This window comes from Aedes albopictus, chromosome 1, assembly GCF_035046485.1.
Source record: "Aedes albopictus strain Foshan chromosome 1, AalbF5, whole genome shotgun sequence".
NCBI lineage: Eukaryota > Metazoa > Arthropoda > Insecta > Diptera > Culicidae > Aedes > Aedes albopictus.
This window is the reverse complement of record NC_085136.1, coordinates 251,837,407-251,843,482: the sequence shown is the minus strand read 5'-3', so window position 1 is coordinate 251,843,482 and position 6,076 is coordinate 251,837,407. Positions and strand designations below refer to the sequence as shown.

The window sequence follows — 6,076 nt, the reverse complement described above, 5'->3', positions numbered from 1 at the left end:
CCTCCTCTCTCTCCTCTTCTTGGCGTAACGTCCTCATTGGGACAAAGCCTACTTCTAAGCTTAGTGTTCTATGAGCAGCACCACAGTTATTAACTGAGAGCTTCCTCTGCCAATGACCATTTTGCATGTGTATATCGCGTGGCAGGCACGAAGATACTCTATGCCCAAGGAAGTCAAGGAAATTTCCTTTACGAAAAGATCCTGGACCGACCGGGAATCGAACCCGTCACATTCTAACTTATAGTAGGGTAAATCGCCAATTGTTGCACACCTCATAAGAAAAGCATGAAGTGTGGACCAAATGGCGGTTTACCCTATAAGTTATCATCACATAATTGGAATCATTACGAAATGAATTCGCATCCCTTATGCCTCTTGCTGCTGTAATAAACGTTAATAAAGTAGTGTTCTGCTAACAGTGCCTCTCCATTTTCAGCAGTACTGCTAGGCTGCTAGTCTTGTAAAACTGGTCTTCGCTAAGATGGTCAAATGCATCTATTTTTCTCAGATTTTTAATATACATCGATATTCTAAATAATCAACAGGTAACATTTTTTTTGATTAAAAATAGATTCTACAGATAATTTCCAATGAAAAACATACAGAACATTTTTTTCCTACATCAAAAGGTTAAAAATAAACAAACAAAACAATGTTTTTGCCTTGTAAAATCGGCACCGATATTTCAAAATGGCGTATCTATTTTTGCATACATCAGCTTGTTTCAAAGTTGTGGTTGTGCCACCCTTGGCCGCCAGATTTATTCTTTATAATTGAGTCAACTCAAAGGTTATCAACTCAGAGTTCCAGGAAAACATCTCAAAAAATAAACTATCCTAATAAATAAGGTTTTTATCCACAATTATCAAACCTTTTTTACTAGAGAGCCACAGGAAATTTCGCCAAGTATTAATCCAAAAGAACCAGATCAATCTTATTATAGAATTTTACCAAATAACAAGCTTGGTTGAATGGCGAAATTTGGTGATGTTTACTCATGGAATACAAAAACAACATGCCAAATTTTCCAGACCGGAAACGGTTGCAGTTGAAAAAAAAAAACACTTTGTAGAACCATGTGTTTCTATAGAGTGCAGTTATGTGCTACTGCCACATAAATTTTCACTTATATTCAATTCAAACAAACGTCATTCTCTGAACTTCTCCAGGGATTCTTTCAAAAATTCCACAAGGGACTTCTCCAGGAGTTTCTACTTGTGATTGTTTCAGGGTTTGTTCCAAAAAATTCAAGAATTCCTCCCACGATTCCTTCAGAAATTTTTACAGATACTTCTGATAGGATCTATTAATGAATTCCTTCTTGATTGTTTCCCTCAGTGATTCCATCATAGATAGCTCCAGAAAATTTTTCAAGAATTCCTCTATAGGTTTCACCAGATATTCCTCCGAGAATTTCTCCTGGGATATCTATAGAGGTTCCTCCAGTAATTGTTCCAGTGCTTTTTTCAAGAATTCCTCTAGGAATTTCTCCCGGGGTTCCCAAAGGGATGTCAACAGAAATTCTATTAGATGTTTCTACAAGTGTTCCTTCAGAGATTTCTTCAGGGTTTACTCAATATATTCCTTCAAGAATTCCACTTGAGATTCAATCTGGAATTATTTGAAGTATTTCAACTGGAATATCTTCCAGAAACCCTTACAGGGAGTTTTACCAGAGTTTAGCTAAAAATTAATATAGGAGTTCCTTAAAACATTGCATTGTACAAAACATTTTTTTGGGAATCCATCCCAATCATTTCAATAATAATTCGTCCAAGAATTACTGCAGACATGGATTCCTTCATATTTCCTAGGATTTCCTAAGGAATTCCTCAAGGGATTGCTTCCTGGATAACTCATGGGAATTCTTCAGGAATTCCTCCACGTTTTCCTTCAAGAATTCCTCCAGGGATTATTTAAAAATTCCTCCAAGGATTTCCCTAGGAACACTTTTTAGAATTCCTTCAGGAACTCCTCCAGGAATTAATACAGTACTTCCTCCAGAAATTGTTTACGCATTTCCTTAGAAATGCCTCTAAGAAATATTTCTAGGATTCCTCCTGGGGTTTATTCAGGAACTCCTTCAGGGATTCCGTCAGGAATCGCTACAGGGATTCCTTAAGGAGTTCCTCCACAACCTCCTTTTAGAATTCCTTCAGGATTTCTCCAAGGATTCCAACTGCAATTTCTTCCTGGGATTCTTCCAGAAATTTCTCAAGAGATTCCTTCACGGATTCGCTCCAGGAATTATTCCAGGGATTCCTCTGGAAATTTTTGCAGGGATTCCCTTAAAAATTCCTCCAGAAATTCTTCTAGAGATTCCTCCGTTAATCCCTACAGGCATTTCTCTAGGATATCCCCCAGGAATTTCTGCCGAGCGTAACTCGGGAATTCCTTCTGTGACTCTTTTTGGAGCAACTTATTTTAAATATTCCTCCAAAGATGCCCCAGAAACTTTTCTCAGGACTCGTCTAGGAGCTCCTCCAGGAATTAATTTAGTACTTCCTTCAGTAATTGTTAAGGGATAACCTTAGGAATTCTCCTTGAAATTGCTTCCGGGTTTGCTTTTGGAGTTTCTTTATGAACTCTTCTAAGGATTTCTTTAGAATTTCCCCAAAAATTCCATCTGCATTTTTTCAGGTTTTTTTTAGGAATTCATCTAGGAATTTTTTCAGGGATCCCTCTAAGAATTCCTACAAGATCTTTTTCGGAGATTCCTTCAAGAAATCCTCCAGGGTTTCTTCAATGCATTCCTTCAGGACTTCCTCCAGGCATTCCTCCAGAGATTCCTTCAGTAACTGCTTTTGGTATTCTTTCAAGAATTCAACCAGGAATCCCTACATAAATTTATCCAGGAAATCTTCAAGGTATTTTTTTCCAGAGACTCCTGCAGGAATTCCTCCAAAGATTTCTCCAGGAATTATTTCAGGGAATCCTCCAAGAATTCCACCAGGAATTCTTCTAGGCATTCTTCCAAAAAAATCCCAGGAATTCTTCCATGATTCTTGCAGAGATTTCTACAGGATTTTTTACAGCGATTCCACAGGAACTCAACCAGACATTCCAGAAATTGCTTCAGGGACTCCTCCAGGAGTTTTTCCTGGTATTCCTTCAGGAATTCTTCCTGGGATACCTCCAGAAATTCATGCAGGCATTCCTCCAGGATTTCATTCAGGAATTTCACCAGGAATTATTCAAGGATTTCCATCATAAATTATGTCAGCAATTCATCCTGAGGCTTCTCCAGGAAATCCCTAAAAAGTTCTTCCAGGATTTTCTCTAGGGATACGTTCTAGATTTTTTTCAGGAATTCCTTCAATAATTCTTGCAGATTTTCCTTCAGGAATTGCTGCTGAGATTCTTCTAGGAATTTCGCTAAATATTCCTCCAGGAACTTCTTCAGAGATTTTTCTGCACGAATTTCTCCAAGGATTCCCTCAGGGATTCCTCCAGAAATTCCTTCGAGGATTTTTCCAGAAATTTCTCTAGAAATTCTTCCAGGAAATTCTCATGGGATTTTTTCAGAAATTTCTCCCAGAGTTCCTCTAGAGATTCCCCCAGAAATCCATCCGGTAATTGTTGCGAGAATTTCTTCAAAGTTTCCTCCAGGAATTCCTTCAAGGATTCCTCCAACAATTCCCAAAGGAATACCTCCAGGAAACCTTCAGGTTTTTGTCCAGGAATATCTCCAGTAATAGAATAAAAAAAATCCTCCAGGAAATTCTCCAGAAATTACCGCAAGAATTTCTTCGGGAATTTCCCCAGCAATTTCTTTAGGAATCGTTCCAGGAATTGCTTCTGGACATCCTTCAGAAATTATGTCATCAATTTCTCCAGGAATTCTTCCAGAATATCTTCTGGATTTTTTCCGGAATTTTTCAGGCATTCCTTCAGGCACTTCTCCAGGAAATTCTCATGAGTTTACTTCAGGAATTGCTTCAGGAATTACTCCAGGGATTTCTCCTCGAATTTCTCCAGGAAATTCTTCGAAAATTTCTCCAGGGAATCCTCCAGAAGTTCTTCTAAGGATTCTTCCGGCAAATCCTCTAGGAATTTCTTTAGAAATTCGTCCAGGAAATTCTCCATTTTTTCAGGGATTGCTTCAAGTATTCCTCCAGAAATTCCTCTAGAGATTCTTACAGGGATTTCTTCACAAATTTCATAAAGGATTCCTTCTGAGATTCCTTCAGAAATTCTTCAGAGGATTTATCCGGACATTCCACCAGAAATTTCGCTAAAAAATCCTCCAGCGTTTTCTTAACAGTTTTTCTCCAGAAATAAAAAAATAATAATATATATCTCCCAGAATTCCTCTAGAGACTTCTCTAGAAGTGTATCCAGTTTTTTTTTCAAGAATTTCTCCAGGAATCTCATCATGGCTTCCTCCAGGCATTCCTCAAGGAATTTATCCAGGAATTTCTCCACAATTTGATTAAAGGATTTCTCCAAGAATTCATCCAAAAATTCTGCTAGCAATTCTCAAGGGAATTTTCAGAAACAGAAAAAGAAATCTCTCAGAATTCCTCTGGAGATTCCTTCAGAAATTCATCCAGTAATTCTTTCACGAATTCCTCTAGAGATTTAGATTTATCCAGCAATTTCCACGAGAATACTTCTAGGACTTCCTCTAGGCATTCCTTCAGGAATTTTTCCAGGTATTTTCCCAGGAACTTCTGCAGGAATTTCACTAGGAAATACCCCATGAATTTCTTCAGGAATTCTTCCATTGTCGATTCCTGCAGAGATTTGTCCAGGGATTTCTTCACAAATTTCTCCAGGGATATTCCCAGAGATTTTTCGAGGGAATCCTCCATAAATTTCCCTAAGGATTCTTCCAGGAAGCCCTCCTGGAATTTGTCATTGGATTTTTTTCAGAAATTTCTCCAGCAATTTCTCCCAGAATTTCTCTGGAGATTTCTTCAAGAATTCCTCCAGCAATTTTTGCAGGGATTGTTCCAAAAATTCATCCAAGAAATTCCCACTGGATCTCATCCAAGAATTCTTCTAGGAATTTGTTCAGGAGTTCCTCCAGGCATTCCTCTAGGATTCTCTCTAAAGATTATACCGGGAATTGCTTCAGGTATTTATCCAGCAATTCCCTCAGGGATTTCTTCAAGAATTCTGGTTTCTTTGGCAAGCTGTTTGAAATCAGGTGATTTTTGAACTTATAGAACATACTATTGCTCTATATGAAAGAACTAAAATGTTGATGTTGTGATTGTAAGAACCATTTGGACCGCCCTAATTTTAGAACTTTGTAAAAAAAATCCCCGAGGACATCATATAACTAAAACTAATTGTTTAGGCGTATTTTTTTTCAGATAAATACGGCATACGGACCATTGTCACAGTACACAGCACTGCTGTTAAACGAACGCACAAACCATTGGAGGTGAAAAACACTTGTAGTAAAATAACCCATGTATTTCACCATAAAAAAAGATCCTGCGTCGGCCGGGAATCGAACCCGGATCAACTGCTTGGAAGGCAACTATGCTGACCATTACACCACCGACGCCATATATCAAGCATTTCATATAATCCACTATATGCTTTATTTTGTATTTCTTTCCATTCTAAACATACAAGCAAACACTCCATATCGTCCATATCTCACCACCATCACCCATCAGCTTGTCTCATCCAATTTCTTTTTTGTGTTTCCACCACGTCGCACTGTGCGAAAGACAGTTTATTTTAATTCTGACCTTCGCCTTCGGGTGGTTTTTGCTCTTTTACTCTTTTCCTATCTCAAACCCCTCGACTGTAAACGCTATTATTATTTCGAATGTGTGTTTGGGCGAGCAAGCTTATCATATAGGTATGATGTGAACAAAACTGGAACTGGGCAGTTTTCATTCATCACATCGGGTACTGACTGGGCTCAGAAGTACAGGGTGTGAGGATTGGAAATAAAGACGCATTATTGTTCACTGGATGCGAGCTAATGTGTGGGGTTAGGGTATAGTCTAATGCTAACCTGTTTTCTGTTTGTTGATTTTACTTGCAAATTTAGACTGTAAAAGGTCGATTGTTTCATTTCTTGGAATGGGGGAAAGGTAGAAAGTTTTCGTAT

General features: G+C 38.2%; 1 non-coding gene across 1 annotated transcript; it reads right to left on the bottom strand.

Moving 5' to 3' along the window:
• Positions 1-5,446: 5,446 nt before the first annotated feature.
• Positions 5,447-5,518, bottom strand: Trnag-ucc (transfer RNA glycine (anticodon UCC)). The gene has a single exon. It is a non-coding gene; the product is annotated as a tRNA-Gly (tRNA).
• Between the last annotated feature and the right edge of the window lie 558 nt (positions 5,519-6,076).